This window comes from Capricornis sumatraensis, chromosome 6, assembly GCF_032405125.1.
Source record: "Capricornis sumatraensis isolate serow.1 chromosome 6, serow.2, whole genome shotgun sequence".
NCBI classification, from domain to species: Eukaryota; Metazoa; Chordata; class Mammalia; order Artiodactyla; family Bovidae; genus Capricornis; species Capricornis sumatraensis.
In genome coordinates, this window is record NC_091074.1 from 57307200 (window position 1) to 57319941 (window position 12742).

The following is a 12742-nucleotide window of genomic DNA, read 5'->3' on the forward strand; positions in this document are numbered from 1 at the left end:
TGCTGAAACAAAATATTAATACCACAGTCTGAATGGCTTTAACAACAGACATTTGTTTTCTCACAGTTCTGGAGGCTGGGGGTCTAAGAACAAGGCGCCGGCAGGACTGGTTCCTCCTGAAGGCTGTTACTTGAGTCTGTAGATGGGCTGTCCTCACGTGGCCTTTGGTCTATGCCCACACATCCCTGTGTCTCTCCTTTTTCTTGTTAAGGACAACAGTTATCTTCAATTAAAGCCTCATCCTAATAGCCTCATTTTACCTTAATTATACCCTTAAAGATCTTAGCTCCTAATGCTGTTACATTCTGAGGTACTAGGGGTTGAGACTTCAACGTAAGAATTTAGGGAGGAGATACAATTCAGACCTTAATAAACTGTTAGGAGGAAAAAAAGATAGCAACTAAAACTTTTTCAGTATAGTACCCAGCACTGTGTGCTTCTTTTAATTGAACTTGTTAATGAGCTAACACATATAAGGGACATAAAATAGACAGTGAAAAACTACTTTAGACTGAAGGTTTAAGGGGAGTTGCATTATAAAGGGCTTGAAATACAAGCAGGAAATGAGAGCATTATCTGGGGTCTAATTCAAATACAGAGAGCACTTAGGGATAACAACCTAAGGCCATCTAGATAAGGACCATCTTGACCAGGATGTCCCAATGGAAATGGAGAAAGTAAACAACTGACAGACCTGGAGGATTAAAATTAGGAGTTCATCTTTCTTTTCCAGGTACACATAAATTCAGCATTATTCTTAGAATAAACAAATTGGATGGCCTGTCCTTGTTTGTAAAAGCTTTTGAAATTGTTTGTATTATCCACGTGACAGTGTGTCAAATTGAAACTATTCTTTCATTTTTTTCTGTAAGAAACTATCAAATCTGGGTATGCAATAATAGTGGGGATGACAGGAGCACAATAGGAATCTTGCTATCTGTTTATCCGGTATTTTCTTTAAGGAATTGTGTTTATCGAACCTCTTGTTTTTGTTGTGTTTTTCAACAGTTAGCAAATGATTCATTTATTTTAACACACTGTATTGTAAAATGCTAATTTCTACTTTGACTCTGCTCCCAAGGCATAATTAGTGTACTATTACACTTTTAGAAAATTTGTGTTTGCAGTTTATGCAATTTTAGACACGTGGATAAGACTAAAACTGGGAAAAGAAAGTTTAAAAGCAAAATGGAAATAGCTTTCCTTTGTCATTTAATATGTAACAATGAGCTATTTTTAACTATATGTATTTATCTGGAAATAGTCATTTATTTTATAAAAATATAATTGGAAGCAACACTGTACCACAATTTTATATTGAAATAAATTAATTGAATAACTTAAATTTATGCTTTCAAATTTTGGTGCTGGAGAAGACTCTTGAGAGTCTCTTGGACTTCAAGGAGATCAAACCAGGCAACCCTGATATTCATTGGAAGGACTGACACTGAAGCTGAAGCTCCAATACTTTGGCTACTTGATGCAAAGAACAGACTCATTGAAAAAGATCCTGATGCTGGGAAAGACTGAAGGCAAAAGGAGAAGGGGGTGGCAGAGGATGAGATGGTTAGATAACATCACTGACTCAATGGACATGAATTTGAGCAAATTCTGGGAGATAGTGAAGATCAGAGGAGCCTGGAATGCTTCAGTCCATGGAGTTGTAGAGAATTGGACATGACATAGCGACTGAACAGCAAAAAATTAACATAAACCTTTTAATTATCTGGAAACCTACATGCAGAATTCATTATGAGAGAGAGCAATAGATAACAAATGGATATCAATGGCAATCTAAGATGAGTAAGATCTTTAAAGTCATTATATATGAAGTAAAAAAGTAATAGAAATTAGATATACTGCTACATGCATGTGCATGGTCAGTTACTCACTTGTGCCCAACTTTTTGCAACCCCATGGACTGTAGCCTGCCAGGCTCCTCTGGCCATGGAATTTTCCCAGGCAAGAGTACTAGAGTGGGTTGCCATCTCCTGCTCCTGGGGGACCTTCCCAACCCGGGGATTGAAACTGTCTCCTATATTGGCAAGCAAATTCTGTGCCACTGGACGCAAGTACATATAGATACTTATAACTCTGGGCCTTTCTTGCATTAATAGCTACAGCCCCTGGAGGCTTTTGGTAACACCATGAATATGAAGTTCAGACTAGAAACTATCCACTGCATGATGTGAGTGAAAGAGAATGTGTCTGGTCCCAAGTGTTTTTCAGGAAAGAAAACTTGCACCAAATTTTATAAAAACATTTATATATTCCGACATTGAAATTCTCTATTTCTTCCCAGTTCAGTTCAGTTCAGTCGCTCAGTCGTGTCCGACTTTGCGACCCCATGAATCGCAGCACGCCAGGCCTCCCTGTCCATCACCAACTCCCGGAGTTCACTCAGACTCATGTACATAGAGTCGGTGATGCCATCCAGCCATCTCATTCTCGGTCGTCCCCTTCTCCTCCTGCCCCCAATTCCTCCCAGCATCAGAGTCTTCTCCAATGAGTCAACTCTTCGCATGAGGTGGCCAAAGTACTAGAGTTTCAGTTTCAGCATCATTCTTTCCAAAGAAAACCCAGGGCTGATCTCCTCTAGAATGGACTGATTGGATCTCCTTGCAGTCCAAGGGACTCTCAAGAGTCTTCTCCAACACCACAGTTCAAAAGCATGCATTCTTCGGTGCTCAGCTTTCTTCACAGTCCAACTCTCACATCCATACATGACCAGTGGAGAAACCATAGCTTTGACTAGATCGACCTTTGTTGGCAAAGTAATGTCTCTGCTTTTTAATATGCTGTCTAGGTTGATCATAACTTTCCTTCCAAGGAGTAAGTGTCTTTTAATTTCATGGCTGCAATCACCATCTGCAGTGATTTTGAAGCCCCCCAAAATAGTCTGACACTGTTTCCGCTGTTTCCCATCTATTTGCCATGAAGTGATGGGATCAGATGCCATGATCTTCGTTTTCTGAATGTTGAGCTTTAGGCCAACTTTTTCATTCTCCTCTTTCACTTTCATCAAGAGGCTCTTTAGTTCCTCTTCACTTTCTGCCATAGGGTGGTGTCATCTGCATATCTGAAGTTATTGATATTTCTCCTGGCAATCTTGATTCCAGCTTGTGTTTCTTCTAGCCCAGCATTTCTCATGATGTACTCTGCATATAAGTTAAATAAGCAGGGTGACAATATACAGCCTTGACGTACTCCTTTTCCTATTTGGAACCAGTCTGTTCCATGTCCAGTTCTAACTGTTGCTTCCTGACCTGCATACAAATTTCTCAAGAGAAAAATCAGGTGGTCTGGTATTTCCATCTCTTTCAGAATTTTCCACAGTTTCTTGTGATCCACACAGTCAAAATCTTTGGCATAGTCAATAAAGCAGAAATAGATGTTTTTCTGGAACTCTCTTGCTTTTTTGATGAGACAGTGGATGTTGGCAATTTGATCTCTGGTTCCTCTGCCTTTTCTGAAACCAGCTTGAACATCTGGAAGTTCACAGTTCACGTATTGCTGAAGCCTGGCTTGGAGAATTTTAAGCATTACTTTACTATAGTGTGAGATGAGTGCAATTGTGCAGTAGTTTGAGCATTCTTTAGCATTGCCTTTCTTTGAGATTGGAATGAAAACTGACCTTTTCCAGTCCTGTGGCCACTACTGAGTTTTCCAAATTTGCTGTCATATTGAGTGCAGCATTTTCACAGCATCATATTTCAGGATTTGAAACAGCTCCATTGGAATTCCATCACCTCCACTAGCTTTGTTCATAATGATGCTTTCTAAGGCCCACTTGACTTCACATTCCAGGATGTCTGGCTCTAGGTGAGTGATCACACCACCGTGGTTATCTTCATCTAAAGATCTTTTTTTGTACAATCCTTCTGTGTATTCTTGCCACCTCTTCTTAATATCTTCTGCTTCTGTTAGGTCCATACCATTTCTGTCTTTTATCAAGCCTACCTTTGCATGAAATGTTTCTTTGGTATCTCTAATTTTCTTGAAGAGATCTCTAGTCTTTCCCATTCTGTTGTTTTCCTCTATTTCTTTGCATTGATTGCTGAGGAAGGCTTTCTTATCTCTCCTTGCTATTCTTTGGAACTCTGTATTCAAATGGGCATATCTTTCCTTTTCTCCTTTGCCTTTAGCTTCTCTTCTTTTCACAGCTATTCGTAAGGCCTCCCCAGACAGCCATTTTGCTTTTTGCATTTCTTTTTCATGGGGATGGTCTTGGTTCCTGTCTCCTGTACAATGTCACGAACCTCTGTCCATAGTTCATCAGGCACACTGTCTATCAATCAGATCTAGTCCCTTAAATCTATTTCTCACCTCCACTGTATACTCACAAGGGATTTGATTAGGTCATACCTGAATGGTCTAGTGGTTTTCCCTTCTTTCTTCAATTTAAGTCTGAATTTGGCAATAAGGAGTTCATGATCTGAGCCACAGTTAGCTCCTGGTCTTGTTTTTGCTGACTGTATAGAGCTTCTCCATCTTTGGCGACAAAGAATATAATCAGTCTGATTTTGGTGTTGACCATCTGGTGATGTCCATGTGTAGAGTCTTGTCTTGTGTTGTTGGAAGAGGGTGTTTGCTATGCCCAGTGCGTTCCCTGGCAAAACTCTATTAGCCTTTGCCCTGCTTCATTACATACTCCAAGGCCAAGTTTGCCTGTTACTCCAGGTAGCTCTTGACTTCCTACTTTTGCAGTCCAGTCCCCTATAATGAAAAGGACACCTTTTTTGGTGTTAGTTCTAAAAGGTCTTGTAGATCTTCATAGAACCATTCAACTTCAGCTTCTTTAGTGTTACTGGTTGGGGCATGGGCTTGGATCACCGTGATATTGAATGGTTTGCCTTGGAAATGAATGGAGACCATTCTGCTTTTGAGACTGCATCCAAGTACATCATTTCGTACTCTTTTGTTGACTATGATGGCTACTCCATTTCTTCTAAGGGATTCCTGCCTACAGTAGTAGATATAATGGTCATCTGAGTTAAATTCACCCATTCTAGTCCATTTTAGTTCACTGATTCCTAGGATGTCAATGTTCACTCTTGCCATCTCCTGTTTGACCACTTCCAATTTGCCTTGATATCAACCTACATGACAGGGTAAGAAATCAGAACCATTTTGAGAAGCAGCAGGGGTCTTTGAGGAATTTACTATTTAAATAATTATTAATTAGAGTCTAAAATCTACAGATACTTCCAGGTCTCTAGATATGTGGATACACAATTTGATGTTTCAGATTCACACAGGTCATCCCCATAAATTCCAAGCTTCATACTCTAAACAAACAAAAATGCATGGTACAGTGTACACTTTAAATCAGAAATAGTTAAACGGTGTTGCTTTACAGCTTAATAGGCTATAAAAATAAATGCCCTGTGACAGCATCATTGATTTCCACTTCAGATAAGGATAAAAGCAGGGTATAGGCAACTGATTCTCTACGATACACATGTTTAATAGTGGGAAAGTCAAAACAAAAAATCATGAAGTTTATAGGTCTTTTACTATCCTTCCGGTTATTTACAGAGAGTAGTTTGCCTTAATCCAACGTTATATCAAGTCCCATCAACCATAAACTGCACACATACATGCAATACTGTTGCCTTTATTTCTACCCCTGTGGATGAAAGCATGTTGCATGGATGAATTTTCCAGCTAAGTGTGATGCCCAAGTTCTAAAATGCTCATTTTACTTAAAATCTTTCTGATGTTTTAAAATGCATTCAAATAAATAAATAAATATAATTTTATCTTTTCCAGCCTTGATATTGACATTTCTAAGGGTCCTGCACTCATCTATATTCATCTGTTACACTCTTGATCAGTCCTCCATCCCTGACTCAATACCAATTTTATTCATTATCTTATCAGTGATCTTCCCAACTCTGTGCAAGCTCTACAAATGCAGGACCAAAAGTCTGCTTGGCTTCCATCATACCCCTAGTGTCCAGCACTGTTTGAGGTACATAGCAGCCAATCGATAAATGGTTGCTTAGTGAATATAGGAATGAATTAATGATTAAATAATGAATCTAGTAGAGGAGCCAGAAATGCTTTAGCAAAGGAAGTATCTGAAACTTTCTAGTATGCATAGTATTTCTCACATTTCTGCTCCTGTTTTGATTTCGATCTTGTTGCCTACGTCTCCTCAGTCTGAAAATCTGTTCAATTCTCTTACTCTTCTTTAAGCTATAATATCCAGATTTCATCAAATATACCCTTAATTCTTTTTTTTTTTTAACTCACATTTATATGGCATCAGACCACAGCTGGATATTATTAGCCACCCCTCCCTTCTCTCTGCAGGACCACTGTCAAAGTGCATCCTAGCACTTAAGAAACTTTCAAAAGTAACATCTCAAATGTGCTCCAAAAAGTCAGCATTTCTCCCACTCTGACCTCTTCATCTTGCCAACACACATAAATAAAGACAGGCAGCTGACCATGTCATTAACTTCACCATGAAACTGTGTACAAGGCCATGTGTCCTTGTCTTTTAAAGTAAAATGCTGATTCAAGAGTTAATGATTGGGAAATATGAAGATGTAGAAATAAAGAATAGCTGTTGGGCTAGGGAACTTGTAACAATTTAGACTATGATTCTGCCACATAGCAGAATTGCTGAACTCCTAGTTCCCTGAAAGATAGAGATAAAGGCTTGACACACATTCCTTCATTGTTTTTACAGGAAGCAGACCCCTCCACCAGATGAAAACTGCTGACCGTGAGAATATAGACCCTAGATTGGTTGAAGCCAGAAAGTTGGTTGATGATGCTCGAAACCTCACCTTGGTGCCAACAAATCCAAGAAATGTCCGTGAGCTTTTCACACCCTGCTCCTTGAATGCTATAAAAAATGATGTCCTGTCCTCTACTGCTTCAACCTAAAACTAGATTGTCCCTAGGCAATTCCTTGCTCTCTTTTCTCCTTGTGGACAAGAGCAATTCTCTGACTCTCTATCTACTCCCTATACCCAACCACAATTCCTATAGAATCTGTAACTTGTGCTTTCTCTCTCTTTTTTTTAAGTTAACCTAGCTAGATATTTATCATTTTTATTGATCTTTTCAATAAAAATTATTTTGGTGCCATTTATTTTCTCTCTAGTAAAGTCTTTTGTTTGATTCCACTGGTTTCTGCTCTAATTTTTATTTCTTTTCTTCTGCTTACTTTGGATTTACCTTTAGTTCAGTTCATTCGCTCAGTCGTGTCTGACTTTTGTGACTCCAAGGGTTGCAGCACACCAGGCTTCCCTGTCCATCATCAACTCTCGGAGCTTACTCAAACTCATGTCCATCAAGTCAGTGATGCCATACAACCATCTCATCTTCCGTCATCCCCTTCTCCAGCCTTCAATCTTTCCCAGCATCAAGGCCTTTTCAAATGAGTCAGTTCTTCGTATCAGGTGACCAAAGTATTGGAGCTTCAGCTTCTGCCTCAGTACTTCCAATGAATATTCAGGACTGATTTCTTTTAGGATTGACTGGTTTGATCTCCTTGCACTCTAAGAGACTCTCAAGCATCTTCTCTAACACCACAGTTTGAAAGCATCAGTTCTTTGGTGCTCAGCTTTCTTTATAGTCCAACTCTCACATCCATACATGACTACTGGAAAAACCATAGCTTTGACTAGATGGACCTTTGTTGGCAAAGTAATGTCTCTGCTTTTTAATATGCTGTCTAGGTTGGTCATAGCTTTTCTTCCGAGGAGCAAGTGTCTTTTAATTTCATGGCTGCAGTCACCATCTGCAGTGATTTTGGAGCCCAGAAAAATAAAGTCTCTCACTGTTTCCATTGTTTCTCCATCTATTTGCCATGAAGTGATGGGACCAGATGTGATGATCTTAGTTTTCTGAATGTTGAGTTTTAAGTCAACTTTTCCACTCTCCTCTTTCACTTTCATCAAGAGGCTCTTTAATTCTTTGCTTTCTGCCATAAGGATGTTTTCTGCCATAAGGGTGGTGTCATCTACATATCTAAGGTTATTGATATTTCGCCCAGCAATCTTGATTCCAGCTTATGCTTCTTCCAGCCCAGCATTTCTCATGATGTACTCTGCATATAACTTAAATAAGCAGGGTGAAATATACAGCCTTGACATACTCCTTTTCCTATTTGGAACCAGTCTGTTGTTCCATGTCCAGTTCTAACTGTTGCTTCCTGACCTGCATACAGATTTCTAAGGAGGCAGGTCAGATGGTCTGGTATTTCCATCTCTTTAAGAATTTTCCAAACTTTGTTGTGATTTACACAGTCAAAAGCTTTGTCTTAGTAAATATAGCAGAAGTAGATGTTTTTCTGGAACTTTCGTGCTTTCCAATCATCCAATGGTTGTTGGCAATTTGATCTCTGGTTCCTCTGCCTTTGCTAAAACCAGCTGAAACATCTGGAAGTTCATGGTTCATGTACTGTTGAAGCCTGGCTTGGAGGGTTTTGAACATTATTTTGCTAGTGTGTGAGATGAGTGAAATTGTGCAGTAGTTTGAGCATTCATTAGCATTGCCTTTCTTTGGGATTGGAATGAAAACTGACCTTTTCCAGTCCCAGGGACACTGCTGAGTTTTCCAAATTTGCTGATTTATTGAGTGCAGCACTTTCACAGCATTATTTTTTAGGATTTGAAATAGCTCAACTGGAATTCCATCACCTCCACTAATTTGTTCATAGTGATGCTTTCTAAGGCCCACTTGACTTCACATTTTAGAATGTCTGGCTCTAGGTGAGTGATCACCCCATCGTGATTATCTGGGTCATGACGATCTTTTTGATATAGTTATTCTGAGTACTCTTGTCACCTCTTCTTAATATCTTCTGCTTCTGTTAGGTCCATACCATTTCTGTCCTTTATTGTGCCCCATCATTGCATGAAATGTTCCCTTGGTATCTCTAATTTTCTTGAAGAGATCTCTAGTCTTTTCCATTCTATTGTTTTCCTCTGTTTCTTTGCATTGATCACTGAGGAAGGCTTTCTTATCTCTCCTTGCTATTCTTTGGAACTCTGCATCCAAATGGGTATATCTTTCCTTTTCTCCTTTGCCTTTCCCTTCTCTTCTTTTCTCAGCTATTTGTAAGGCCTCTCAGACAACCATTTTTCCTTTTTGCATTTCTTTTTCTTGGAGATGGTCTTAATTACTGCTTCCTGTACAATGTCACGAACCTCTGTCCATGGTTCTTCAGGCACTGTTATCAGATCTAATTCCTTGAATCTATTTGTCATTTCCACTATATAATTGTAAGAGATTTGATTTAGGTCATACCTGAATGGTCTAGTGGTTTTCCCTACTTTCTTCAATTTAAGTCTGAATTTAGCAATATGGAGTTCATGATCTGAGCCACAGTCAGCTCCCAGTCTTGTTTTTGCTGACTGTATAGAGCTTCTCCAACTTTGGCTGAAAAGAATATAATCATTCTGATTTCAGTACTGACAATGGTGATGTCCATGTTTAGAGTCTTCTCTTGTGTTGTTGGAAGAGGATGTTTGCTATGACCAGTGCGTTCTCTTTGCAAAACTCTGTTACTCTTTGACCTGCTTCGTTTTGTACTCCAAGGCCAAATTTGCCTGCTACTCCAGGTAGCTCTTGACTTCTTATTTTTTATACCAGTCCCCTATAATGAAAGGACATCTTTTTGGGGTGTTAGTTCTAGAAGGTCTTGCAGGTCTTCATAGAACCATTCAACTTCAGCTTCTTCAGTATTACTGGTTGGGCATAGGCTTGGATTACTCTGATATTGAATGATTTGCCTTGAAAACGAACAGAGATCATTGTGTCGTTTTTGAGACTGAACCCAAGTACTACATTTCAGACTCTTTTGTTAACTATGAGGACTAATCCATTTCTTCTAAGGGATTCCTGCCTACAGTAGTAGACATAATGGTCATCTGAGTTAAATTTACCCATTCCAGTCCATTTTAGTTCACTGTTTCCTAAAATGTACTGGTTCACTCTTGCCATCACTGTTGACCACTTCCAATTTACCTTGTTCATGGACTTAATACGCCAGGTTCCTATGCAATATTGTTTTTATTCATCAGACTTCACTTGCATCACCAGTCACATCCACAACTGAGTGTCGGTTTTGCTTTGGCTCCATGTTGTCGTTCTTTCTGGAGTTATTTCTGCACTGTTCTCCTGTAGTATATTGGGCGCTTACTGACCTGGGGAGTTCATCTTTCAGTATCCTATCTTTTTGCCTTTTCATACAGTTCATGGGATTCTCAAGGCAAGAACACTGAAGTGGTATTTACCTTAGAAAACTAGAAAAATAGGAGCAAAGTAAAGACTGCAAGGGAGCATTCAAAGCTGAGGGGCTCTGGAATGCTGGTGGTGTGCAGCTTGTAAAAGTTCACCAAGTTTTAAAATTCAGCACCTTGGGAAGTGAGTTTAACAGTGCTGGAGGGCAAAACTTCACCTGTCATCTTAGCAGTACTTGCTTAGCTTAGTGTCTGGAACGTTTTCAAAAGCCTTCAACACGTACTCAGAGGAGTCACTCCCATTCAAATATTTATTGGCAAGGCACTTCATTGAGCCTCTGTGGGCCAGGGAATAGCATCATGTGAAAAGACTTTCCAAAGTCAAAATTGCTGCAGGCAGTGAAGTGATTTACAAGATGATATCTCTTTGGTTAGCAATATTCTTACTCTACATATTTCTGAAAATTGGGAAATGAAGCCAAGTGACATGAAAACTGTTCTTTGCAGTAGAAGCAATAATTGCTTTGGGTTTGAAATAAGAATCAAAGGGGGTGTTTTCCCCAGACTAATGGGCAAGATAGATATAAACTCAGATTAGTCTATGTATAGAAAGTTGTTGCTTGTTTTTTAGTTAAGATTTGCATAACCTATTTACTCTACTTAAAGAAAGTTAAGTACTCACTTCTTTTCCCACAGCTTCTTGCTCTATACAGCAAATGCAAATCTAATGAGGAATTTTTATTAAGATGTAACATCCATACATAAAAGTACACAAAATATAAGTTTAACACAGTGAATTTTTCCAGACTGAACACTGACAGCATTCCAGAGCCCCTCAGGCTTTCATATCTCCAATCTCTATTTTCCAAGAGTGACATTTATCCTAACTTCTGGTGCCATCATTTGCTTTGGGCTTGTACGTTAAAGGAATCAAACATGTCCCCTTTTGTGCTTGACTTCTTTTGTAGCATATCATACTCTCAAGACTTATCCATGTTCTATTTGAAAGAATAATCAAGTTGTGTGTAGTTGTATTTCATTCATCCTCATTTTTCATTGCTATAGTGTCCCATCAGATGCTGCTGCTAAGTTGCTTCAGTCGTGTCCGACTCTGTGCAATCCCGTAGATGGAAGCCCACCAGGCTCCCCCGTCCCTGGGATTCTCCAGGCAAGAACACTGGAGTGGGTTGCCATTTCCTTCTCCAATGCATGAAAGTCAAAAGTGAAAGTGAAGTCGCTCAGTCGTGTCCAACTCTTCGCAACCCCATGGACTGCAGCCCACCAGGCTCCTCCATCCATGGGATTTTCCAGGGAAGAGTACTGGAGTAGGGTGCCATTGCCTTCTCCCCCCATTAGATGACTCTACCACAGTTTATGAATGTATTCTATAGATAGAAGCTACTTGGGTAATTTCTAGTTTGGATAATTTTGAAAAGTGCTGCTATGAACATTATTGGGCACATTTTTTGGTGACTATATGTACACTTTTTTTGGCCCATGTATTGGAAGGACTGATTCTGAGGCTGAAACTCCAATACTTTGGCCACTTCATGTGAAGAGTTGATTCGGTGGAAAAGACCCTGATGCTGGGAGGGATTGGGGGCAGGAGGAGAATGGGATGACAGAGGATGAGATGGCTGGATGGCATCACCGACTTGATGCGCATGAGTTTGGGTGAACTCCGGGAGTTGGTGATGGACAGGGAGGCCTGGCGTGCTGCGATTCATGGGGTCGCAAAGAGTCAGACTCAACTGAGTGACTGAACTGAACTGAACTGAAATGTAGGACCGGAATTGCTGAGTCATAAACATTTGTTTGTTTAACTAAGAACTTCCCACTTAATTTTTCCGTGTGATTGTACCAATTCACTCTCCCACCAGGAAGGTGAAAGAGTTTTCTGGTTTCAACTGTTAATAAATTTCATCTTTCAATTGTGGATAAATTCTGTCTTATTTTCTGTATTTTTGTTTTAGCCACAGTGATGGAAAACATATCCTTGTTAAAGAGACAGCTGGTCAGAAAAATCCCTGGGCCTGTTGCCTTACATGAACTTCATTTTGGCAATGTTAACTAGTTCATTCTGTCTTAATGAAATGAATCTAGGACAGATTGAGTGCATTCAGCCTCTGAAGTCCTTCAAAAGTGAATGATCACCCCATCCTCTGCCACCTTCCTCTAAACACAGATGATCTTAGCTCACAGTTACCAGGGCTCGTGAGAAAGCAGTTTTTGCCAAGACTGTTTTTTTTCTAGTTTTCTTAGGAAGAGATTCTACAGGCTTTCACTCATTAATCAAAACTATCTCTGCCTTTAAAATGTATCTCGGTTGTTATAACATCTATGTTTTATTTATAATTTCAGAGTAGTCTAGAAGTGGTTTTTTATATGTTTATGTTTTGGCATATGCCTTTTATACTTTTCAGAATTCTACTTTTCACTAAAACAGCTGGGAAAAAATATCATGCTCTCTCCCTCAACTCACATTTCTAGAAATCTTTTTTGGTCAACAGTGTAAATCTGCTGACCTTTCCACATTT